Consider the following 25832-nt stretch of genomic DNA (forward strand, 5'->3'; position numbering starts at 1 on the left):
GGGGCCTTAACCTAAGTGATGCCATTTTGGGTCTGTGGTTTTTATTTATTTGTTGTTGCTTTAAACATTAGTTACACTGTGCTGTCCACAGCACAAATTTTGTCAGGGTATAAGATATAATGATGATTGTTCATGTGATTTTCAAGGCTGTGAAATACCATAAAAAATATAACCAATTACGGTTATTTTTCTGCTTTGATCTTTTTGGAAATAGAGTGTCAGAGAAACCGTGTGCCAGATTCTTTAATTGTTCAGATTCTAGTGGTCTGGACACCATTCTCTGTGTCTTTTATTCTTCCCGCCCAACTCTTTTGTATGCTGGGAAAATCTCTTCTTTAAGGGTCCACATTACTAACTGCAAAAAATGATCTTTATAGCATGTGGTTGATCTGAGCGTTAGTCTTAAGTGGTTTTTACTAGTTGTGTTTATAGTGTCTTCCAACTGCTCGCTGTCAGTTATTAATATTGCCTAATCAGTTTTGTCTTTATATTAACACAACCCTATAATTAGCTGTCTGTTTCCCACACTCAGCTTTTCCAGATTGGCTTAAACTCTAAATAAAGGGTGAGGGGGGCAAAGAGAGTGAAAGTCGCGGCACATCCCTTGCTGTACAGATATGTAGACAGCCTACACTACAAGAAACCTCCTTCTGGCTCCAACCGCCTCATTTTTTTCTCTTCAGCTAGTTTATGCTAACAGTTGCCTGTTCGGAAATGTCTATCAAATTAATAAGTAACTTTGCATACCATAAATGCTGCTTTGATTTCACGTGGAGGCAAGATTGAATTTCTTCATGGTTTGATTCGCTGCTATTGATTCTCTCATGGCGATTTGGAGAACAGAGCTCGGATGGTCTCAGCGAGCTAATTTGTTGCTAATGTAATTTATTTATAATGCTTTGGTTGCAGGAAATAGAAGGAGCGTGTTCCACTCAATACAAAGCGTAGTACTCTTTTGTTATTCGTTTACTCCACCAAGATTTATAGTGCCTATTACTGGCCCTGGGTCCAACAGGGAATAAAATACAATACCTGTCCTGGGGAAGTTGCATTCTAGTGGAGAGAGACAGTCAGTGAACAAATGTTAGATGGCGGCAGGAGAGCGAGAGGGTGGGAGGTGTCAAGAAAGGCCTCAGGGACCTGAAGGACGTGCAGAAATTGAGGCAAGGAGTGGTCCGCACAGGTACACCCACGCGGGAAGAAAGAGTGACGCCACTGTGAGCTCAAAGAGATGATGGTGACAAAAGTTGGCTTTGCTCTCCATGAGACAGGACGCCATGGGTGTGTTTTGAGCAGAAGAGCGACAAGATCTGGTTAATCATTTAGAAAGATCACCGGTCCTGGGGGGTGAAAGGGGGAGCAGAGGAGACAACTCGAAAGCCATTGCAGTAACCTGAGCAGGAGGGTGGTGGTGGGGTGGCTGAGATGGAATGGATTAGAAGCAGCACAAGGGGAGAGGCTGACAGAGTTTGCTGGTGAGTTGGACGTGGGATGGAAAGCCAGAAGTTGGCATTGCCCGAATGGAATCCTGGGATTGGAGTGGATTTGAGAGAGTGGGGGAGCTTGGATGTGCTGAAGGGGCTGGTTGGCAGGTGGCTGTCATATTCTGGAGGCAGGACAAGGACCTGGCTCGAGATCCAAGCGTGAGCGTCCAGGGTGGGTAGCATGACTGAAAGTCATGAGTCTGAAGACCATCATCTAGGGAGTACAGAGAGAAGAGGTCCAGAGACCAGGCCCCAGGCTCCCCAGTGTTTGAGAGGCAGCAGGAGGGGAAAAAACAGTACAGGGAACTGAGAGCGAGCCCTCAATCATAAAGCAAGCCAAGAAAGCATAATGTTCCAGAAAGCATATAAATTAGTGGTGTCAGAGAGGTGGAAATCTATCAGTTTTTCCAGCTGCCGTGGAAAACTGGGGTAAGATAAGACTTGAGATTGCCCTTTGGAATGAACAATGCCGAGGTCTCATCAAAACTAGGAGCTTGTTTTGTTAACAAAGAGGTTGGAATAGGAAGATTAGCTTAGAATGGGTTAAACACAGATATGTCTTTGGAGAGTTGGCTCCGAGGGAAGGCAGGGATGGGCGATAGCTGGAGGAGGATGTTGGGTCCAGACAGGCAAGAATAAAGTGTGTTTTGTGTTAATGTGAACGGTTAATGTGGTGGGGGAGGGATCGATGATGGAGGAGAGGGGACAGTTTCTAGAGCAATGTCATCGTGAAGGTAGAAGGGCTGGGGGTCCAGAAAGCAAGCAGAGGGGTTGGCCCTGGCTAGGGATCCAGGCACTTCATGCAGGGTAACGAGAGGAGGCAGGATGGATGAGGAAGTTGTAAAGTATTTGAGGTTTGGGAGAAGAAGGTATAAAATCGGCTAGCAGTGGGAGAAGGGATGTACCAAAGAAATGAGTGAAGATGGCCAGGACTACAAAGGACCCTGGTGATAATCCACGCGAATTGAACTCGCCTCTTTGTGCTCACTGCATCAGGAGAGCTTGCCCAGAATACCTGCGAAAATAACTAATGTTCTAGTTTATATATACACCACAATTTGTTTATCCATTGGCCTATTATTGTACATTAATATTGTTTCCAGTTGGGGTTATTATGAATACAGCTGCTATGAGCATTTCTGTACAAGTCTTTATATGGACATATGTTTTCATTTCCCCTGGGTAGGTTCCTAGAAACAGAATCACTGGGTCGTAGAATAGACATATATTTAACTTGGAAAGAAACTGCCAGTTTTCTGAAGTGGCTGTTCTGCAAAAGTAACCAGGCGAATGCTTCACCCTGTTGGGTAGAAAATAAACGTATAGTAAATGGGAAATGCAAGATAGCAGAAATTCATGGTCTCGGCTTAGTCATTACCGAGTCTTAGCAAAGTCACCGAACTATTACAGACTCAATTTCCCCAGAAGCTACACGGAAGATATAAATGAGGTCATCTGCAAGTTCCCTTTTGAGATCCCACATTCTGTGAGTTTTGCTGAAATTCAACCACATGGTCATAAACAGACGGAAAGCCTGATACCTGCACATTTTTATTCTGCGGGAGTTGAGTTGCGTTTAATGTGCAGGACATAGGAAGAAAATCTAGAACGTAAGGTGCAGAGGCAAAAGGATTAGGCTTATATGAAGCACACAGTTGCATGTGGAAATGATAGAGTCTTTAGAAGAAAACGTAAGGTGACAGAGAATTCAACTCAGAATTTTATATTAAAAAGTTGGGTGCTTGTGAATAGCTCCCATTTTGCTTTTGTTAGGACGTACATCCTGGGAGACACAGTTGGGTGATTTAAGAACAAACTCCCTACACGTGCACTGTTGGGATTGCTGTGGCTTGCTTGGAAATGAGAGGAATGCAACATTGGCCTCTGTTACTACTGCAGAACCGCTGGACAAGTGTCCTGCTCATCTGGGCACTCTCCGGCCAAGAGCAGAGAACATTTCTGTTTCCTTCCAGCGACAGGAGAGAGCACCCCATTGCCGTCTTTCTGTACGTCTTGTCCATACATGGACTTCCGTGTATGTGGCTGCATGTCTCCGAGACATCTCAGCTGTCTGTTCCCACACTTCAGCACTGCACGGTGAAGGATGTGCTTCAGCAAAGACTGGGGCGCCATGTTCTTGTGGTTGAAGCCATCTGATAAATAGAGGATGCTAGAAAAGACAGGTTGAACATCAGTGTGAGATCACATTCTCCTGTATAGTTTGCCTTTCAGGGTAATGAGAATTAGGGGAGGGGAGGGGACAAGCCACTGGGAGACCGCTCCAAGCCAGTGGGGAGTCTTGACTAAGCTGTGATTGGCGGTGGAGGCAAATGGCCAGTTGGTGCCCGTCACCCCTCGGGGTCCTGGGGTTGTGAGGTCCTCATCCACTCAGGGACAGATGAATGCCCTCTGCTTTCTCAGAAGGGATTCTGAAAGACCTGAGTTTTGAAAGGCATTCATAGGGGATCTTGGATTTGAACTTTAGAGGTCAGGCCGAACTCTTGCAACGTGCGAAGTACCTTCCACAGCATCCCTGGCCTGATTGTCAGCCAGCCTCTGCTTGAGAACCTAGAGTGACCTGGAACTCACTACCTCAGCACATTCACTGTAGGACACACGTACTTCTCAGGACATGCCCACAGGGTACAACCTTACCGAGCCCGTGCCATGGGACCTTTCTTCTGTGACATGGGGAAAGAATCTAAAGCCAAAAGCATCTGCACCGCTAGCATGGAGTGGCAGCTTTGTCTGGTTTTGTTTCTCTCCCTAGGGGGGACTAGATCATGGGCATATTATTTTTGTTCTTTCTCAGTGGGGTGAAGAACCACACAAGTAAGCGTTCTTTTCCCCAGTCAGGGACCGTCATCTCTTAAGTGGCTCTGATTTATCTTTACTTTGATCTCTGAAGATGACTCCTTTCTTCCATTGGGCTTCCATTCTTCATAGCTGTTCAAAAGTCCACGTATTTGTAATGCAAAAGCAGTGATTTTCAACCAGGGCAGTTTGGTTCCCGAGGGACATTTGACAGTTACTGGAGATCCCATCGTTGCCATATCTGATGTGGGGATGCTACGCGCAGCTAATGAGTAGAGGCTAGGGATGCTCCTGAACAGCCTTCAGTGCACCGGAGGGCCCTGTGCAACAAAGAACTACCTGGTCCAAAAGGTCTTTGCGGTGGGAGTGGGAAACTCTGGACTAAAGGAGCCAGTGGTTGCAAGCCCACCAGTAGCCCCTTCCGTTGGTGGCCAGCACAATTCACGGGGTTGTGCTGTGGCACTCAGCTTTGTTGGTATCTAGGGAGATGCAAGAGTCTTAATTTCATGAGCAGCAGAGGTTCTGCAGTTATTTATATTCTCCGTGGCTCTTACAGAAGAGTTAGAGCGGAGCCAAGTAGTTCACCATAGAAAGAATTCATTGAGAATCAGTGGTGGGGTGTGTGGTTAGAATACGATGTTGGCGGCTTTGCTCTTCACTCGCTTTCATCCGTAACTTAACTCAGAGTGGCAGACACCTTTGAATCCTAAACAGGGACTTATTTTTACAGCCCTCTTGGGTTTTTTTTAAGGTACATCCAACTTCTCGCTAATAAACCAATGAGGTCTAGGTTACCTCTAATTAAGAGAAGAGTGAGCAGTCAAGATCAAAGAGATTTAAAAGGCCTTGTGTTTTCACTCCTTCATTCATACATTCCAGAAAGCAGTTTGTTTTCCATAGTTGACGTAGTTTGCTAAATCTGGTGCATTGTTGGTTATTTGGTGGAGGGCTTGTTTTGTGGGTTTTGTTTTGTAGTAGGGGAGACAAAAGGGGGAAAAATCACGTGAATGTGTTTTTCACGTTGTCAGAAGAAGGCAAACTCGACCTCAGTGCAGGTTTTGATGTGTAATAGTAGGAGAACAGACACAGGCGTTGAATAATTTCCCACCCACCCTTTTTAGGGGTAGAACCCATGCTGAGAGAGGATGCAGAAGAGCTTGTCAGTCAAGGCGGAAGCTAATTAGATCAGCTCCAGTGCCTCTCTGGACGGCTTCCAGAAGCACACACCCTGTCACATTTGCTGTGAGTGTCAGTGAAGGCTCCCTCTTCCCCCATTTCTTTGACTCCATCCAAAACCAGACTTGAAAATGGTGGGAGTGAGCACTGCTGGGGTCCCCCCTGTGTGCGGGATGGAAACAGGAAACACACGCTCTTTAGGGGTGTGAAAGGAGGGTCCGGGGGGTTCCCCGGGCCCACAGTGAATGTAACTCAGGGAGACAACACCGTGGTCGGAGCATACTGGCAGCAGAGGCCGACTGGGGGACTCTGAATTGCCCCACCCGCTGAAGTTGCCTTTCTCTTTCCTGGCTGGTTAGCATGAGCCTCGAATGGCTGTCGTCACCTTTAAATGCAAACTAAGATTAGTGAGCTGCTGTTGAAGGAGTGGGGACCATTTGGGATTTCAAGGTGTTCTAGAAATCCTCCTTTGGTAGTGCTAGTTATTCATGGTAAAAAAAAAAAACACACATATATATATACATATATGTTTATTTATATATAAAATTTATATTTTATATACTAAATATATATTATATAATATATATTTAATATATAATAAAATATAAATATATTTATATGTAAATATATATAATATATATATATACATATATATATATATATATATATATATATATATATATATATATATATAAAATCACCCTTCTCTGTTTCCTTTTGTGAGACTCATGGTAACACAGGGTCAGCTGAGGTCCCGATAGTGCACAGCACTGGGCAAGTGTGCTCTCCGAAGAGTGAGTGCTCCCCGCCGTGAAGGCAGGACCCAGCACCGATGTGCCCTGAGCTTGTTTGCGGCTTCAGTCATCTTAGTGCTGGAAATTCTTCCCTCTGGAGACGTGGTCTGAACCGTCCCTCGCCGATGACGGCAGTGCAGCTCTCAGGCAAAAGCTTGTCTTCCAATCCTCTCCCATGGCACATGACAGTTTTGTCTGTGACGGCCGGATTAATTATCACAAGTGGTTTGCTGGCAGACAGTTGGATGCTAATTATGATCGGGACCCCTGGGCCCTTGCACCCAAATCTGTTGATGTTTTTTGGTGGCAGTGTAAAGGAAACACCAGAAAATATGAAAGGATTTCTTTTTTGTGGGTTGGGGCCTGGGGAACAACTCAGAGCGAGGCAGATCAAGCCAGGCAGCTTTGGTTAACCGTGACCTGAGCCAACAGCTTCTCCCCCTGTGTTCGCGGGGGAAAGGACTGAACAAGTGGTTAATTAATTGTTACTTCCCGGTGAAGAGGGGTTTGAGTTTGGATATTTCAATGCAAAGGCAAAAATAGGCATTGATTAAATTTGAGGTGACATTTGGGAAGGTGTTCTCATAATGTCTGAGTTTGATTATCCAATCTGACTTCATGCTGTGTCCTGGGTTTGTGTAAAATTTCTAGCAGGTTCTACCTGGGAAGAATTATTTTCAATTAAATGGATCATGAGCACTGGAGAAAGAATCATGAAACGCACCTGTAGCGTGGAATCATGTAGTGAACAAAGCTGCCCAGCTCACAAAGGGATGTTTTGGGAGTTGGCCTGCGCTAATACGGCCTTTGGGTACCATGTCATTCTTTCTCATCATCGGTTACGTTAATGAGGTATAGACATGAAGGCAGGTGCGTACTTCATGGGGCCGTGTGACGCATGGCGGATGCTGTCGCCGGCTCTGGTTGGGGACAAGCAAGGAGGAGGCCAGCAGATCCTTGATTGCTGGAAAGGATGATAACCTGTTGGGCGATTGCAAAAAGGCAATCCAGCATTAGTGGGGAAAGTAGAGAAAAGAACAGGAAATGTCTTAATTATTTCAAGTAGGTATGTGAATGGGCTGGCTTTCTTCAGTAAGGCTTTTTGATAGGATACAGGCAACGTTCCAGCATATGTGCTTGAATCATCTTTAATGACTAAGTAAATAAAGGACACCCCTACGTACTTTTTTAGGGATTCCATGGATTTTTAAATAATGTTTTTTCCTCAAGGAAAGTGAAGTGACTCATAATTCCTATTAAATTCGGTGGCTGATATATAGTCACAATCTACAAAATAAATTTTGTCTAATGTTGCATTTCCATAATCATCAGATAAGATTGTCTGGCAGAAACAAACTTGCCTTTAGGCCTTACCTGGGGAAGTCAGAGTACAGCGAGTGCCCCCACTCCTGCACCACTCTTAGCCCAAAAAATGTAGACAGAGGCAAAGACAGGTCCATAAAGATCCACTGCTTTGTTCCCTGGCACAGTTGAGGATACAGTTGTGTCAGAAGGAGCTATTTGAAAGGCTTTGAAATTTTTCTGCAGTTACCCTTTCGGTTGAATTTCCTGAAAGTTTTTCCTGCTTCCAGGGTATAAGTGCAAGGTATGATGAACAGGAAGTTTAATGGAATGACACTCATTAAATCTCATTTCTCTGTGCCTCTTCCAGCCTTTTCTTGATGATTTTAATTCTTACCGGGCAGCAACTCAGTGACCTTACTTCTCCCTCTCATGAGCCAGAGAGGAAAACCCTCTGTGTTTAAAGAGACTCCGAGCCTCCCATGCATCCCAGTTCTGCTCCAGGGAAACCTGGGCGGTGGCAGAGTACCCCTGCACTGGGAGAGATGGGCATTTTCGTTCTGATGAAGGGGTGACGAGGCCAGGGGCCAAGCCAACAGCATGAACACTGGCTTTGCTCGGGAGTGTCTTCGTTTATTCTCACACTCGTTCATGCACTCACTCGTTCACAGAGACTTGCTGAGCATTACTTCAAGTAGGTATGTGAATGGGAGCCCTGCCCATCCTGGTAAAAGAGCATGGGCCCCACCCTCGGGGTCCGTTCCCAGCTGTGCGTTGCAGCAGCCCTGTGTCCTTACAGAGCCCAGGGACGCCAGGTTAATACAGCCCAAGTGCTGTATCACCAACCGGGCGTGTTCCTTTCTTAAATGGACACAAGACTTACCATTTTGCACTCCTTAGTTTTTGAATCTTCGATAATCACACACTGACAGCGGTTTCATCAGGTGGCTATCTCTGGATCCTGTCAACTCGCTTGAGACCTTTTGGGTGACTTCGGGTAGGGCCAGGCAGTCAGACTGACAAGAGCCCGGCCTGGGGTTTCCGGGAGTTTCTGAGCACATTTCTGCCATCGACCACCTGTCACTTTGGTCGACTCATTTGGCCCAACCACACCCCAGTTTCTCATCTGTGGAACAACACATTTAACCAAAGTGAGTTTAGGTCACCCTCATTTTTTAAAATCTATACTTTTTTTTTTTTAATTTTAGTGGGTAAAAAAGGTGATTTTCAAGTTTAATGAGTCTAATAGTTGTGCTACCAAAATGGAAAAGAAAACCAAACAAAATTACTTTTTTCCATTTGGGACAAGTTGAATTTCAAAAATAGCATCCTCTGTGCTGCCTGAGGTTAGAGTCACTATTTCTAAGAACAGCTGCCATTTCATGAGTAATTAGATGTGTCCAGACTGACAGAGACATGATCTCATTCATTCTTCACAACCTTAAGAGGGAGGTTCTGTTAGTGTCCTTGTACCTGTAGGGTGTATGTAGGTACTGTCCCCGTTTGCAGATGAGGAGATAGAGACCCAGAGAGACTAGGGAACTTCTCTGGGTTTACACATCAGGGAATGTTAAGATGGGCTTGGAATCCAGAGCTTCTATATGACTCACAGAACCATCACATAATGTTCCGATCAGCTTGCTAGCGACACCACCTGTCACAAAGGCGGGGCTCAGTAATTGGTGGGTGCACGGCGGGTGGAATGAGATGGAAACTTGTAATGTGATCACTTGGAAGACGTGTACTCAGGTAGCCCTCTGTTTTTCCTGTTACTGCACGTTCTGTGTCACTGTGCACTGAGGCCACACTGTTCCTAGATCATCTTGTTGCCAATGGGTCTTGTTTTAAACCTTCGCTAATTAATACAAGGACCCGATCTCAGGTCCCCTGATACTCAGTGGAGTGCCCTGACCGGCAGCATGGGCGTCACCTGGTAATGGGTCAGAAATGGAAGATCTTGGGCCCCTCGACCCGCTGACTCAGAATCAGCATGTGCCCAGATCCCCCAGTTAATTCCTGTGCACACAGAAGTTTGGGAGCTTTGCACGTCTGGCAGGACTGCACGTGAACTCTGTGCTACTTGGCAGAGGAGCACAATTGAGTATCACGCCACGATAACCACATTAATAGTGTTGTGGCCAGGAGTGAAGAATTTGAGGAATACGATTCTCAAATCGCCACAGAAGACCGCGACACTCAGGAGGAAGGCATAGGACCTGAACACCGGAGAAGCTGGAAACAGAGAAATCTTTTTCCGTGGACCTTGCTTTTTATGGAGTTGAAGAACGCAGGGTTTTTTTCGGGTTTGTTTTTACTTTGGAAAAAAAACCATCCCGGGTTGCTTGGGAGTTCAAACAGTAAAGTCCAATTAGTAAAAAGTAAGAATTAATAAAAAGAGAGAAGGCTAAAACTTAGTGATAAGCCATACTTCTCAAGGTTATTATTTTGAGCTAATTGCAGGACTCCCCGGCCCTCTGTTTTTCCCCTCAAAGTTCGTATTTCTTATAAAACAGCTCCAAAGTGAAAAATCCTATGTCGTGTAAAATAATTACTCATATTTATCGTTAAGAATGAATACGCAGCATGCAGCAACGAATGTTTTTCCTTCCTGTCTCACGTGGCTGTTTCTTAAATGCACAACATTTTATAGAACATACAGGAAAAATGTAACATTTCTTGCAGTCACTGGATTCTACCTAACAAGCGAAAATTGAAACTTACATCATGTAGAGGCAGTTATATTGCATGTTCAATGAGGGTTTTAAGATATATATTGAAAAAAATTAAGTATTACGTGCAAAAACATAAACAGAGGACACTATAAATCAAGCCCCCTGTGAAACATATGTAAATGTGTTAATACGTGTGTGTACATAATGTGATATGGAGGAGGATTATTACCAGCTCCTTGTTTTTATAGTGTGTTGTTGATATTTTACAGAAAGGTTAAAGCAAATGAAGTGTTGCCAGGATCTCCAAAACTATCCATCCTAACTTCTAGGATCATGTTCTCCAAACTGCTAATTAATGTAAAGTCAGTTTCATATATTGAGATGTTTAATCAATTGGCAGATTGCTGTCAATAAATATGTGTCTGAAGTGGTTTGTAATAGACAGGCTAATGAAGTACCCTCTGTGAGTGTCAGAGCTATTGGGAAAAGTCTCTCTCCCTTCTGGGCGTCTTGCCATATGTTATTAGTCTCCCTCTGATGCAGGAAAGAATGCCCTTCACCATTGCCGGTCTCACCTCTGGATGGAATTAGCCAGAGAACCAGAAGGTGAGTTTCATTTTATACTAGTGGCTAGTCAAGCAGCGTTAGGTGAAAGGGGTGGTTACTGGTAACGTTACCGATACGAAAAGTCACTAACGTTTCCTGAGCAATTACTACACGCGAGGCTCTCTGTGCAGTGCTCCGATTTCAGTTAGCACATTTATATTCCCGGCAGCCCTAAGAGAAAGTGCACTGTTTCCCAAACCTCTCCCATCATTTATGTGACCATTGTTTGGGTCATGCCACTGCGGTCCTGAAACAGATTTGTAGCTACCGTAACCAACACGCGTAGTTTTTTCAAAGTCATTGTAATTTTCCAACTGTAACATAGTGGAGAAATGAAAAGAGTGTGGCTTATTACTGAATTCATTGAATATATAAAAGCCTGCTCCTGGCTACCCTGGGGGATGGGTCATAGTGGTCAGATGTTTGCAGCTGTGCATAGAAATCCTATCTGGATATCTGGCAGCTCTAAACAGGCAGAAAGAGATAGGACAGATGAGCTACCCAGATACTATAAGATGTCTCGATGTCAGTGATGTGATTTTCCAAGATGGCGAACGAATCTTAGCAAAGCTCCAAAAACATAGCAAAGTATGGCCTCATCTCGATTTGCACAAAAGCTGCATGGCTGGAATATCCAGTCTACATCGATGCTGGACAGAAAATACTTTGTGTTCCTCCATAAAACAAATTGAGGTTCTAGGATTTCCATCTACACGAATGTCCCACGGACGTTGAGAACTCCTGGGGCCCGGGAGACCGCTCTCAACATACCAGGTCTGGCTTTATCAGAAAACATCATCTCCCCAGCCTTCATCCAGTAAATGCCACTATAGCTTTCCAGGCATGAGGACAACCACAAATGCCCCCACCAATTTCTAGAAAAGGTCTGCAGGGGGTTATGGTCACCCCATGAGGCAAGGATACCCTGGTTTCATCTCTGTCTTTCACGAGTAGCAACGGAAGCCTCTGTCATTTTCCCAGAGGCACATAGGCAGGAAATAATGAAGTTGGGTTCCAGACTGTCCTTGACACCAGAATCCCTGCATTTAACCCGCGTTAAAACACATGTAGGCTTTGCGGGTCATTTCTCAGAATTGCGATGTGAGATTTATTGAAACCCCCCCCCCCCCCACACACACACACCCACCCTCACCCCTGGCTGAGGCTATCTCCTCTGGCCAGGTGCTTTGCATGCATGACCTAATGTTCACGACAAACCTGCAATGCCATTGTGTTGATTGCCTTTTCACAAATTGGGACGCTTGAGTGTGAGCCTCTTCCCCAAGGTCACTCAGCCGGTGAGAAACAGAACTGGCTTCGAGTTCATTTTAACTGCCGAGAGCAGCTCCCATACCTCGTTAGAGCTGGGCCGTTAGAAGGAGGGAGCGTGCATAACCTGTTGATAACCACTCGCCCACCTTTTCTTGATGTCCTTTTACCTTCTCATTTCCTCCTCAGTAAAGTGACCAAATAGTTGATTGGCCGAAAGAGGACACTTTTGAGAATGAAAGCGGACGCTCTTCTTAGCAGGACACGGATGTGGGTCACTCAGCGATGGCCAGCTTAGAGGTTTGAGGAAGGGAACACTCACCGGTTGGTGACTGACAATCACACACAGAGCTAGAAAATGCCGTGCGCTTCCTGGTCAGAACACTCTGGGGACTCGGCTCCCACAGGAACTCTGCTTTGCTACCCACAGTGACTGTGTGACCATCATGAAAGGGATAGGACCTTTTTGTCTTTTGAGATCTTTCCCCGGTTTGCAAAGTTGACATTCCTGCCTTCCCAAGGGCACAGGTGGTTTGGACAGGCAAGCCTTGAATCAGTGCCCCTCAGAGCATCACAAAAATAGGTGGGGGGCGGGCCTGGGGACCCCACACCAGACCCCCAGGGCACAGAAGCTCTTTGTAGGTGGTGACTGGGGCAGAGAGCTGCTTCCTGCACGACAAGAGAAGTCTTCCTTCCCCTTCCATGTAAAGCTTGTGCTAAAGGAGTGCGGTGACTAATTCTGCCTGAATTTCCCCCAAGCTTCTGCACTTGTCTTTGTTTATTATATTAATAAATACTATGCAGCTAATGTTCCCATCTGGCAGGCCAGAGAAAAGAGCATAAAAATGAAGTCGTGGTACAGCTCTTAAATACTAATGAAGGTGAGATCTACTTGGCATGGTAGGAAGGTGGGTCTTTATTTTAGAGTTCTTAATTAAGAACTGCCAAGTGACTAATATTAATTAGGAAGCCAGCTGTATCCTTCAGCTTTATGGTGTATTTTTTCTTAGGAACCTAGGAAGGGAGTGAGTCGGAGCTTCTTTTAATCCATCAGCACACGAGCAATTTTGTATTAAGTATAGTTGGTGTGTACGAGACCAGGCTGTGTGGACAGAGATTTATAAGATACTGTCTTGGCCTTCAGGGTCTCCACCGAATTGAGGAGTGCAGTATCGGGACAGGGAAGGGAAAGGCGGCAGAACAGGAGCATGGCAGTGTGGTGGGAGACAGCTTTCTCTACGCAGTGTCCTCCCTGTGCTGGGGTCCCAGTAGTGCGCCAGTATAAAGGGCTGGGAGAGCATCACGTCCCCAGTTACAGTGGCATGGACAAAAAGGTTTGAGGACCAGCTGGCAGACCACAGTTGTCGGCAGAAGGAGTTGGGATGACTACAGCTGAGTTCCGAAGAGGAGTGGGAGACTTCCAAGGGGTGAGGAGCCCTGGGCAGCCCCAGGGGAGGAAGGGAGCAGGGCCGGCTGAACCTGAAAGGGAAGTCAGGGGCGGCACACTGGCACATTTGCTCCCGCTCCTCCGTGCCCAGTCTGTCCACCAGCTGTTTTAAGAGTGACCCTGCTGGGGTGCCTGAGCGGCCCAGTTGGTTGAGCATCCAGCTTTGGCTTAGGTCATGGTTCGTGGGTTCGAGCCCCATGTCAGACTGTGTGCCGACAGCTCAGAGCCTGGAGCCTGCTGCGGATTCTGTGGCTCCCTCTCTCTCCGCCCTTCCCCCACTCACGCTCTGCGTATGTCTCTGTCTCTCAAAAATAAACATGACAAAAATTAAAAAAAAAAAAAAAAAAAAAAGAGTGACCCTGTTGGCGCTGCTCGTACCTGCGCTTGGGCTCAGGCGTGGTCTCCTGTAGGTTCCTGGGTCCCTGAGCCGGAGGGCAGAGGTGGTGGTTGGAGCACAAACTCAGTGCGCTGTGTATTCATGAAGGGACCACTCAGTTCCTTAATAAACTAGTGCCCAGAACAAGGGGCTTAATAGGAAGCCCTTCAGAACTTCCGTCCGTGTTTCTGTGTTCCAAGTCTCTTTTTTCAACGTTTATTTATTTTTGGGACAGAGAGAGACAGAGCATGAACGGGGGAGGGGCAGAGAGAGAGGGAGACACAGAATCGGAAACAGGCTCCAGGCTCTGAGCCATCAGCCCAGAGCCGGACGCGGGGCTCGAACTCCCGGACCGCGAGATCGTGACCTGGCTGAAGTCGGACGCTTAACCGACTGCGCCACCCAGGCGCCCCTGTGTTCCAAGTCTCTTTTGACATTGATGTGGTAATATCCATCAAATTCTAGTTCCTTGAATCACTAGCGATTGAAGGATTATATGAAGATTAAGTTGTAATGGGCTTTTATTTTTTTATTTTTTTATTTTTTTTACTTTGCCCGACAGAGTCTTAATTTTCTGCGGTAGTTTGTTTGCGTGTTTGTTCTTCAAGCTCAAATTGGCCAATTTTCAATTCTCTCTTAATTTCATACCTAGAAACTCAGGTTGCTGCGTTGAATCCGTAAACCGACAACTCCGTGAAAGCACCCGACCCAGCGCCGTGGTGGGCGCAGCGGTCCCACAAGTCTCCACCCTGCTTCACGGACTTTCTTGGGTAGCGTTTCCCTCACACCATCCAAGGAGAGCTCTCAGTCAAGAGGCCTGAACTTTGAGCCTTAGACGTGCTCATTTTTGTCTATAGATTCAGACTCCTCTCAGGGGGCTGAGTGTGCCCCCTCTCTGTCCTCACACTGCCACAGAACTCGTACCTTGTACATCTCTTCGCATTAGTGACTTCCATCCCGGTTGTTCCCGCGTGTGTGTGGGCACGAACCTTGCCCAGCCTTGCTTTATAAACGGCCTTTTCCACTAAATCCAGATATCCAGAACAGTCCTTGGCCCAACTAAGAAACTCTCGGAGCATTTTCCAGAATCCTACCCTCTGCTTTTGATACAGTCCCAAACGGTTCCTGTCTTTGGCATGCCGCCCTGATGGCCTGGTTCTGACATCTCTGAGCGTCACTAAAAGCACAGTTCCCTTCAGAGAAAAAGAAACCTTGGAAACAGTAGGGCTGTGCTGTTTCCTGCTCTTTCCATTATGTAACTTGGAGAAATTTACTAACCTCATGTCATTGTCAGCCTCGAATCTGTTAAAGAGTATCCGTACAAAAAATAAAATGTGTGCAGAAATGGTGTTGTCTAAGGGAGTGACTTTCACCATAGCCAGGTAGCACCTCTATTGTTACGGGTTTAATATTTTTCCTTAAATCCGTTCTCATTCTTAAATTTATTTTTAAATGAAATGGTTTAGCAGTACTCTAGATGATAAGTTGGCATCACTTACAATTAATAAACATACATAGTAATTAAAGCTGGAATCTCCACACATAATCATCTCACAGAACACCCTTGGGAGACATTGCTTGGGGGGAGATGTTCCGTCCTCGGGGGCCGAGTGGGGTTCGGGAAACAGACCCACTTCTTCCGGGCTTTAATATTCAGTAAGGGCCTCTGGTTTCATTTGACTTGTAAGTTTTGTTTACACCAGGATTTTTCAACCTCAACTTTTGACTTTGGGGCTGGATAATTCTTTGTTCTTGGAGACTGTTCTGTGCATTATAGGATGTTGGGCAGCATCCCTGGCCAGCCACACACACCACACCCCCACTAGATGGGAGATGCCAGCCACACACCCCCCGGGTGCAACAACCAAACATGTTTCTACACTGCCAAAAAGAGCCCTGGTGGGGGGCAAAATCGAGCCTGGTTGAGTACCACTGTGTTATATATGAGTCATGTTGTTGTCTTAAATTGTCGGTTTGCTAAGTATCTACATTTAAAATATACTGTACTTTTTTGGGGCACCTGGGTGGCTCAGTTGGTTGAGCGTCCAACTTCAGCCCCGGTCATGATCTCACAGTTTGTGGGTTCGAGCCCCGTACCAGGCTCTGTGCTGAGAGCTCGGAGACTGGAGCCTGCTTCGGATTCTGTGTCTCCCTCTCTCTCTGCCCCTCCCTAGCTCGCTCGCACTCTCGCGCTCTCTCTCTCGCTCTCTCTATATATGTATATGTGTGTATATATATATATATATATCTCAAAAATAAATTTTAAAAAATAAAATATAAAATATACTGTACTTTTTATGACCACATTTTAGTTTTTTTGTGACTGTGCCCATAAATTTCCCTACCCCCCAAATGGAAGTGGCCCTGGCCTCTCCTGATACCTGGTCAGGAAGCACCTGGTCCCTTCACTGTAAGAGCAGGTTGGATCTCCCTTACCCCCTCTTGTGTTTCTGACTTAGATGCAGATGGGCTCATTGTGAGAAATGATTTCATTTGTTACCACCAGTAATTAACAGTAGTGGAGGCCTGTGTCTTTGGGAGATACTTACTGTTTTAAATGTATTCTCTTGAATGATGCTGGTTAATATCATTTATTCCTGCTTTTTGTTTTGTTTTGTTTGTTTGTTTGTTTTCACTGAGAAAACTGAAGCTTGGCTGGGTTACATGATTTGCCCAAAGCCACACTGCTAAAGATGCAATTCTGTTAAAAACAATATTGGAAGCAGTCTGTCCCCCAAACAAAGAAATGTTTGCTTCAGTTATGACACACAGTATGGATTCACGGGTGGCCTGTCAATAGTTGTGTTTATGATGTGGCAAATACTAATGCAGTAACATCTATTTAAGATTATTCAATCTAAGGGCGCCTGTCTGCCTCAGCCGGCAGAGCACATGCCTCCTTATCTTAGGGTTATGAGTTCGAGTCCCATGTTGTGTGTAGAAATTATTCAAAAAATCTTCAAAAAAAAAATAGAAACCTAACTATAATATAAACCATGACGATTACTATTAAAACATATATACTCTGGAAGAAAACTTAAAAAATATTCACAAAAAAAATGCTAGTAGAATTTATGTTTAAGTGAGAGACTTCTGGCTGTTTTCTTTTCAACCTGTTCTGAATTCCTTTTTTTTTTTTTTTAATGTTTATTTTTGAGAGAGAGAGAGAGAGAGAGAAAGAAAGCATGAGTCTGGGAGGGGCAGAGAGAGAGGAAGACACAGAATCCAAAGCAGGCTCCAGGCTCTGAGCTGTCAGCACAGAGCCCTATGCGCGGCCTGAACCCATGAACCATGAGATCATGACCTGAGCCAAAGTCAGACGCTTAACCGACTGAGCCACCCAAGCACCCAACCCTGTTCTGATTTTCTAAATGGGTTGTAATATATTCTATTTGTTTTAAAAGTGAAATTTGTAAGTTAAAAATGAAGGAAGATACAGTTTAGATTACTGTCACAGTTACTTTTTCTCTACACTTCCAGCCAAGAAACGTCCATATTCTGCACATTACAGATAAATGTACGTGTGTCCTGGGGTCTGGGGTCAGCAGTCTTTCAGAGCTGATTTGGTGTCCCTTGGGGCAGACAGCTGAAGGAAGCTACTTTTTTGTTGAAGGAAGCATGCAGGCTCCTTCCTTGGGGTACACAGCTAAAATATGTCCTGATGGGAAGCAGGCAGTGGGGCTGCTCCCTGTGTTGTGACTGGTTTTTAATATGAATGCCTCTGGGATGAGATTCGGCCTTACCTGTAAAAAGAAAGGGTGAGGAACTTGCCGCATGCCTAGATCAGTTCACTTTTTGTGACAGCGGCCATTCATGTTGCTGTCACAGAAGGGTAATTCATTATGGACCATGTCACCATCAACTTTTTCACTAGTGAAGACTTGTAACTGGACCAAATCGATGAGACTGGAGTAGAAACATGACTGGTACTGCTCCATAAGCCACGGTGATAGTTGTTTGCCGGCAGAATGTATAGAATATTTTTTATTATTTTTTTCAAAAAAAAAATGTTTAACAGTTATTGGCTCGGAGCCACAGAGAGACAGAGCATGAGCAGGGGAGGGGCAGAGAAGGAGGGAGACGCAGAATTGGAAGCAGGCTCCAGGCTCTGAGCTGTCAGCACAGAGCCCGATGGGGGGCTGGAACCCACGAACCGCAAGATCATGACCTGAGCTGAACTTGGACGCTTAACCGACCGAGCCACCCAGGCACCCCTAGAACATTTTTTAAATGACAGGACTGTTACCTCACGTATTTACTTAAGCATCCTTCCATCTATGCGTTCCCATTCACTTTTAATTTCTTAGTATTTGACAACAAATACATGTACTTTGGGCCATTTGGATAGTAGTTATTCCCTTAATGTTCAAGGGGAACCATATTAAGGTGCTGAGTACCTGACATTAGGTCCTCATAACTAACCCTAGTAGGTGGCACAGAGAATGCCTCTTTCATGTACGAGTAAAATGAGCCTCAGACAGGTTCTGTTTGCCAATAGATTCCTTAATGATTCTTCTTGAACGTGGGGTAAATCTGTACCATTGTAAGCAAGCTTTCTTGTTAGCTTCTGCATATAGTTATACTTGTCAAATGCTAGCTGTTTCCTAATTTATATCTGCTAAAATTTTCTGATGCTTTTGCTTGTTTACTGTTTCCATGTGTTACACCTAATGTGAAATTGAGATTTTGGTTAATTAACTACTCAGCACGATTATTTCCCTTAAGTAGAGGGGAACTTCGTTTACCAATTTTGTCCTTCTTGTTCGTTATGTTAGAGTCCATATGGCTCACCTCACCTTTAAAGAAATTAGCCTCCTTACCCTTCTCTTGAACTCTTATTTTGTGGCCTTGATTCTATGCCCACCCTCCCCACAACCACAAAACTCCCAAGGAGTACCACCTGGCACGGGATTGTTAGATACTGGTTTGCAGTACACGTTATCTTCATATGCGTGAATAGATAGCCTTCTGCATTCACCAGAAGCACTGTATCATGTCTGGGGGAAAAATTTTTAATGTTTCTAAAGAGCTGTAGACATTTTAATAAAAGCTTCTCCTCAGCTTTTGTCTGCTGTGTATCCGGAGAAAAGTACAGTAAAAGAGAATATGGCATTACTGTAGCCTGCCTGTCTGAATCCATTTCAATTCATTGAGCTAGATTTCTCTGAAAAGGGAACATCCCCAGCCAAGTCTGCCCTAAAAAGATATCCAGGGTGGCAAACCCAGAACTTTGGTGTCTGCAGGTGCCATTTTTTTTATTCTTAATATTTTAAATTAAATTGCCTGGCACCATGGCAAACACGATCAAACCTGATGGCCACAGAAAAAGTGGAGATGCCCAGTATTAGCTGGGGATGGACGGAAGCCTCAGACTCAGTAAGAGTGGTGAAACCTGCAAGTGTTCGTGGCCAGAGGTCCAGCCCACCTGGTCTCTAAGCCATTATGCTGGGGACCTCTGAGGTATGGCGATGACGTGGTCCCTCTGAGGACTCCCAGCCTACCCGTAAGCACGTCCAAGAGCACGAAGCACAGAGGCATATGGAAATTCCACTCTCGAGCTTAATATACACCATGCAAAATGAATTTTTCATACTGGGCTTTTAAGAAATGGAAAACCTCCAGCTTTCCCTCACTGGTGTGCCTTTTGGAGTTAGTGCCCTTTAAAGCAGCCGGAGGGGGGAATGACTGTAATGTAAGCAGAGTGGTGTTTGCAAGTGAGGGCTACATGAAAGGCGATGATGATTTGGGAAACATTATTCTGGGTGTGGAATTGAACAAAGAGTCATTACCGAAGGAAAAACTACCCAGAAACACTTTAATAGTGTCTCAGATTTGGGTCCAAAGAGCCATACTGTGAATTGAGTGGAAGATAAATAGAGAGGAAAATAGCAAATTAAGGGGACAAATAACCAGGGAGGGGCAGGTGCCCGCTGGCATTGGCAAGGAGAACATATAACCAGCGTCTGATGCATTTCCTTGAGAATCCGTGTGTTTGCAAATTGCTTCGTTGCATCTTAGCAGAATGTAATCTGAGTAACGAAGAGCTGACTAGCGAACATAGTTGGATGAATTCCCTCAGTACTCCTGAAATATAACAGAGCAAGGAACAGTATAATGAAAAATAACAGAGAGAGTAGCTAGGGGCTTAACTTATGATCAGTGTTCATTACAACAAATGACACTTTCACTGCAGAGTTACCATAAAGATTATTGACTCTTACGTAATGTGGTTCCCATCTGAATAGATCTGAGAATAGTTTAGCCTGTGAATGGGAGAGCTGAAGCAAGAGGAGGACCACAATGTGCTCAATGCCCTTATTCATTTTTTTCACTTAGTCCTGGGAAGCCGCCCATTCAGGACCCAGGACAGAGCAAAAGCCCGTGAACCTTCTTGCAGGAAGATTCGCCATGATTCTCTTCTCTTTGACTAGCATGGCCCTGTGTAATATTCAGTGAAGACCAGGGTCAGAAAGTGACCAGGCTTGTTAGCCGTTTTATATTGAAGGTCCTCACCTGATTTTCTCTGCCATTTGCCTTTTTCCTCAAGCACACATGTTACATTTTAAAAAACCATCTCTTTGGGACAAGACTGTGTTTTGTGTGAAACTTGTAGCACACAACCCCGTTTTTCAGCTCTGGCTTTCAACCAAGCTTACAATGGGCAATCCCAATTCAGGGCACAGTGTGCATAACAGCCTTGGTTTACTGAGCACCTGTGTGGTATCTGCTAAACACTGGTTTCATCCTCCTAGTGACCCTATGAGGTATGTACTATGAGTGTCATTCCCACTGCCCAGATGGCAGAGCATGTTCAGAGAGGTTAGGTAAGTTGGCCAAGGTTACCCAGCTGCCAGTTGTTATAGATGAACTTCAAAACCAGGACTGACGTCTGCCAGGTGTTTTAACTTCCTCACAGATGCTGAGCACAGAGAGAGCTACCCTTTCTCTTGCTTTCTCTCCCTCTCCTGTGTGCACTCTCTTGGACTCTCTTGGGCTCTTTGTCACTCACTTTCTCTATTTCTGGAAAAGCTGGTTGGATTTCGAAATCAGATACATCGGGACTTGGGCCCTTCCTTTTTCATTTGCTAGAAATCCTGAAAAACTGACCTAACCTCTCTTAAGAGTAGTTGTAATGAAAAAAATAGTTCATGCTTAATGGGTGGCGAGACACGGTGATAAGCTTTTTGGATGATTGCTTCATTCATGCCTCACAATTGTAGGCAGTGTAGGTCTGATTAAAATTCCTATTTTATAGATTGAAGAACTGGGCTTAGAATAGTTCAAGCTACACAGCCACTAATTCTGTCTGGAACTTTTATATCTAGCCAGTATTACACTGTTCACTGTGGGCAGTTTCAAAGTGCCCCCCATGAGAGACGGTCACCATCAGTGTTAGCCAAAGACAATGATGACAGGCCCCAGTAATATGGGAGACACGAGCAGGGCAAGGGAACCCAAAGAGGCTAGTGGGTAAGGGACTGTATTGTTGGGTGGAAAGAAGCCAAGTGGCGTTTGGCAACAAGTCAACAATTGTCAAAAGAACGACAAAGGCATGTCTGGGAGCTCCATAGTAGACAAGTCTTTGGCTCTCACCCTTCCTTTAGGTTTCAATTTCTTATTTCTGAGTTCCATAGGAAAAATATCCTGGTGAGGAGTGGAGAATTTAAAACTACTGTCAGCCATGGGAGAGCCAGCACATTGAACATTTGTCCCCAGTCTCTTGTAAGCACAGCCATGACTCGGATGCCGTGCCTCGTGGACATCTGCAGTGAGCTTCTGTAGACCCACCCTCCAGACTCCCTGGCCCAGAGATCAGAGATGGACATGGAGACTGAGCCGGAGTCTAGACTTGGTATTTGCCACTTCACAAGAAGCAGCTGAGTGAGGAAGCCTGGCTTGCTTGGGAAATGGCAAAACTCGTGAGTCCACATGACCTACACCTGCTTCTTTTTGAGCCCCTGCTAGGGAAGGCCTTGTGGAAAGTGCAGCCTGGTCAGCTGTGAGCTCAGGACCCTTGGCTCCTAAAGCCGTTTTTATGTGTTGTTGCTTTTGGGAAAGAGAAGGCCCAACTATGCTTTTCTCCAGCCAAGTAGTGTTCATGGGCTTTAGGACTTACTTGTATTGGCCTGAAGACTCATACTCGTAACTGTTGTAAGCAATTAAAAACAGGGAAGAACCTACTAGCTAAGTGGGATTACTTTTTTAAAAAGTACTGTGTGTGTGTGTGTGTGTGTGTGTGTGTGTGTCCATCCTTCCTTTTGCTGAAGCGCAAAAACTAACCAAGCACCAAGAAAGAGTCCCATCAGCTTTCAGAATGCCTTTCATCTAGTACAAGAAAGGCTTGACCCCACCATATTCACATGGTCTGTGTCTGTTGTGCAGCATGTGACCACAAACAGCATGCAGCTCTTGAGCTCTTGAATTGTTAACCTGTCTGATTAGGATGTGCTGTGAAATCCTCACCAGGTTTCAAAGACACTTAGGGCAAAAAAAAAAAAATCATTAAACTTACATGATAGATTTGCTAAGTCTTTTGTCTGTAAATTAAGGATAAAATAGGTCATTACTCACATTTATATTGATTACATGTGGAAATGATCATATTTTAGATATATTGCGTTAAAAAGTATATCAAAGTTGATTTCATTTGTTTACTTTTATTTTTTTAATGTGGCTACTAGAAAAGTGAAAGTTATCTGTATGGATTTTATATTTCGGACAGAGCTAGTCTATAGATATATGAAAGTATAGAGTATGTGTCTACAAATTAGAAGTACTAATATGTGTTTTAAAAATAAGATTTTAAAAATAACGTTCTGAAATATTGATGAGGGGAATCACTAGGTATTCAGTATAGTAAGTACTGACTAAAAGGGGCTTTTGCCATTCTGGAGGAAATATATTGGATAGAAATCTTTTTTTTTTTTTTTTTTTTTTGAGATAATGCACAAGTGGGGAGGGGCAGAGAGAGAGAGAATCCCAAGTAGGCTCCACACCGTTAGCTCAGAGCCCCACACCGGGCTCGATCTTAAGAACCATGAGATCATGACCTGAGCCTAATGTAGGAGTCAGATGCTTAACCCACTGAGCCACCCAGGTGTCCTGAGCAGACATCTTGAATAACTATTGAATAGCAGGTATTCAGGGGTATTTTTCCCTGAGAACCTAGGTCACTTTGATTCAATTGTTGCAGACAGTTTGTCAGTATTTGAAATAACTCCTGTGCCCCCTTCCTTCATCATTTTTTGCCCAAGTGTCATCCTGTTGGCCACATCATGGCCACAACCACTGGATATCCTGGAAAGCAAAAGAAAAGAGCAGCCCTGGGCGGTATCCCACATACCCTGGTCCTCTGGCATCTCCACCTCCTGCTTTGACTTTCACCATCTGTATTTAGAATGCTCTCACACCTTCCAGGAGTGTTTTGTGGGTGAGATTCCTAGATGAAACACTTGAGGTTCTTGGATGAGGTCTGTTGTGACAAGCGTGAGCTCTCCCCTCCCCGCCCACGGCCACAGTTTTGCTCTGAGTCTACAAGGCCTGTCGAGGGCATCAAACAACTAAAACCTGAGCCCCGAGACAGAGTCCTCTCCTCCTCTTGATAGGTTCCTGGGGTCCCCACTCAGATTTATTGCTAGTGCATGGATGGATCCTTGATATAATTTTTTTTTTTAATATATGAAATTTATTGTCAAATTGGTTTCCATACAACACCCAGTGCTCATCCCAAAAGGTGCCCTCCTCAGTACCCATCACCCACCCTCCCCTCCCTCCCACCCCCCATCAACCCTCAGTTTGTTCTCAGTTTTTAACAGTCTCTTATGCTTTGGCTCTCTCCCACTCTAACCTCTTTTTTTTTTTTTTTCCTTCCCCTCCCCCATGGGTTTCTGTTAAGTTTCTCAGGATCCACATAAGACTGAAACCATATGGTATCTGTCTTTCTCTGTATGGCTTATTTCACTTAGCATCACACTCTCCAGTTCCATCCACGTTGCTACGAAAGGCCAGATTTCATTCTTTCTCATTGCCACGTAGTATTCCATTGTGTATATAAACCACAATTTCTTTATCCATTCATCAGTTGATGGACATTTAGGCTCTTTCGATATAATTTTTAACATCAAGCACAAACCACAGACATCTTCATTTTTAACCTTTTTGCCCTTGAAGACCATAAGTTTCCTCGAGACTCTTAAAAATCTGATTTACAAAATCTAGGAGGAAATGGATGACACACACTAAGTCTGATGAATACATCAGGGCTAAAAGTATTTTTTAAATGTTCCATTCCTTTTGGGAGTAGGTTTTCTCCACAAAACTCAGAAACATGAAAGTGTAACCAAAGAAGGGTGGGACCTACAGGCTTGTCTCCTGTCGAGCTCCCATACGTGTCTTCTCCGTTATTCTTTTGACAGTTGTTGGCTTGTTCCCAAATACCCCTTTGTCTCAGCCACCAAAAGCTGGTCTCCTCCCCTCCTGCTAGTCTTTCCTTATTCATGGCCAGTGATTCAAACATTGGTATCAGGAATGGATGAAAAGCACAGTTCCACTTGATAGGCCATGTTGCAAGGGTGGGGTCACCGCTTTAGAGAGAGCTCAGCTTATCTGAGGCTTTCTGCTTCGCCAGGGAAGCAGGCTGGGGCATTTGGGCAGCGTTTACTGGTCTGTACCTGCCGCTTCCTGAAATCCCTCCAGTGAGAACCTCATGGATAAAGCACTGTGTGCATAAGTCCACCTGTACGTAGATGGATGCTTTCTGGTTTTTATTTTCTCATTTTCATCTTTTCATTTTTTATTTTAATGTCTTGGCTCTGTCTGGGAGCAGAACATGAGTCATCTCACAGAAAATCAACGCACAGAAAGTAGGGACAAGTAATACAGTGCGGTCTACAGACCGCAAGCATCATGCCTTAATCTGAGCAGAACATAAAAGGAACCTCAGAGATGTGAGCCCTGTGAGGTTTCATTTAACATAATTTTGCTTAAGGGTTAGACAAGTTAATAAAAGCAAAGTGCTTACGCAAGCTTCATGAGTAAAGTCGGCAAGTTCCATTCAGATGTCCAACGCTGAGGGGGTTGAAGCCGTGGCCTGGACAGTTCAAGTTGGACAGGGGTTGAGGTACCATCAGGCTGTGCTCAGTCATTGCGTGAGGGGTGTGGCAGCATCCAGGCTGGACAGTTACTGCCCCTATTTAGGTCCAAACACCCCATCTTCCATCTGGGGAAACAGATTACCCAGATAACAAGATTAATTCCAAAGACTTGTGAATCTAGTTCAGAGTTCTTTGCCCTGCATCTGGAACCTATAGGCTTGTACTTAAATTTGAAGAGATGGCTAGCTTTCCGTGGACTTGGCCATGAGTCCCCTGCCATGGCCAAATCACCAAGCCAGATGGACAGAGAGAAACTGAGGAAGGAACAGTCTCAGGAACAGAGAGTCCAAATTGTTAGTCACAAAGAAAAGGGCGGGGGGGAGGGTGAATAATAACCTCTCAATCTGCTTTTACTGTTTTTCCTTGTCTGAAAGATGGAAAAAAGAAAAAGCAAAGCTTCTGTTTAGACACTAGTGTTCCTAGTCCTGTGCCATTAGTTCTTCATTTGTCATATCACTTATATTTGGAGTCACCTGGCTTCTGTCATTCATGTGATACTGCTTAAAGCTTACGCGAGTTGCTAGATGGAAAATGCCACAGAAGCCTGTTGAAGAAATGCTAACGTACAGTAAGTGCTAGATGAGTTTTGCTATTGTGCTCACTCACTAGCTTAATCATGTGAGAGGTCGTGAACAACCTTGAGCCATTCAGGAAGGAACCACGTGTGGCCACAAAGACTCTTACCTTTCCATGACCATAAAAATTTATTCCGATTTTTAATTTTTCCAAAGGAAAAGCA

General features: G+C 44.8%; 1 protein-coding gene and 1 long non-coding RNA gene across 4 annotated transcripts in view; both read left to right on the forward strand.

Moving 5' to 3' along the window:
• Positions 1–25832, forward strand: part of RSU1 (Ras suppressor protein 1) — a 203399-nt gene that overhangs the window by 165593 nt on the left and 11974 nt on the right. The gene's annotated exons all lie outside the window — the stretch shown is intronic.
• Positions 6186–15246, forward strand: LOC147579495 (uncharacterized). The gene is made up of 2 exons (XR_015254003.1): positions 6186–14122; positions 14347–15246. It is a non-coding gene; the product is annotated as an uncharacterized LOC147579495 (long non-coding RNA).

This window comes from Puma concolor, chromosome B4 (assembly GCF_028749965.1).
Source record: "Puma concolor isolate L17-30 chromosome B4, mPumCon1.1.hap2, whole genome shotgun sequence".
Classification (NCBI taxonomy): domain Eukaryota; kingdom Metazoa; phylum Chordata; class Mammalia; order Carnivora; family Felidae; genus Puma; species Puma concolor.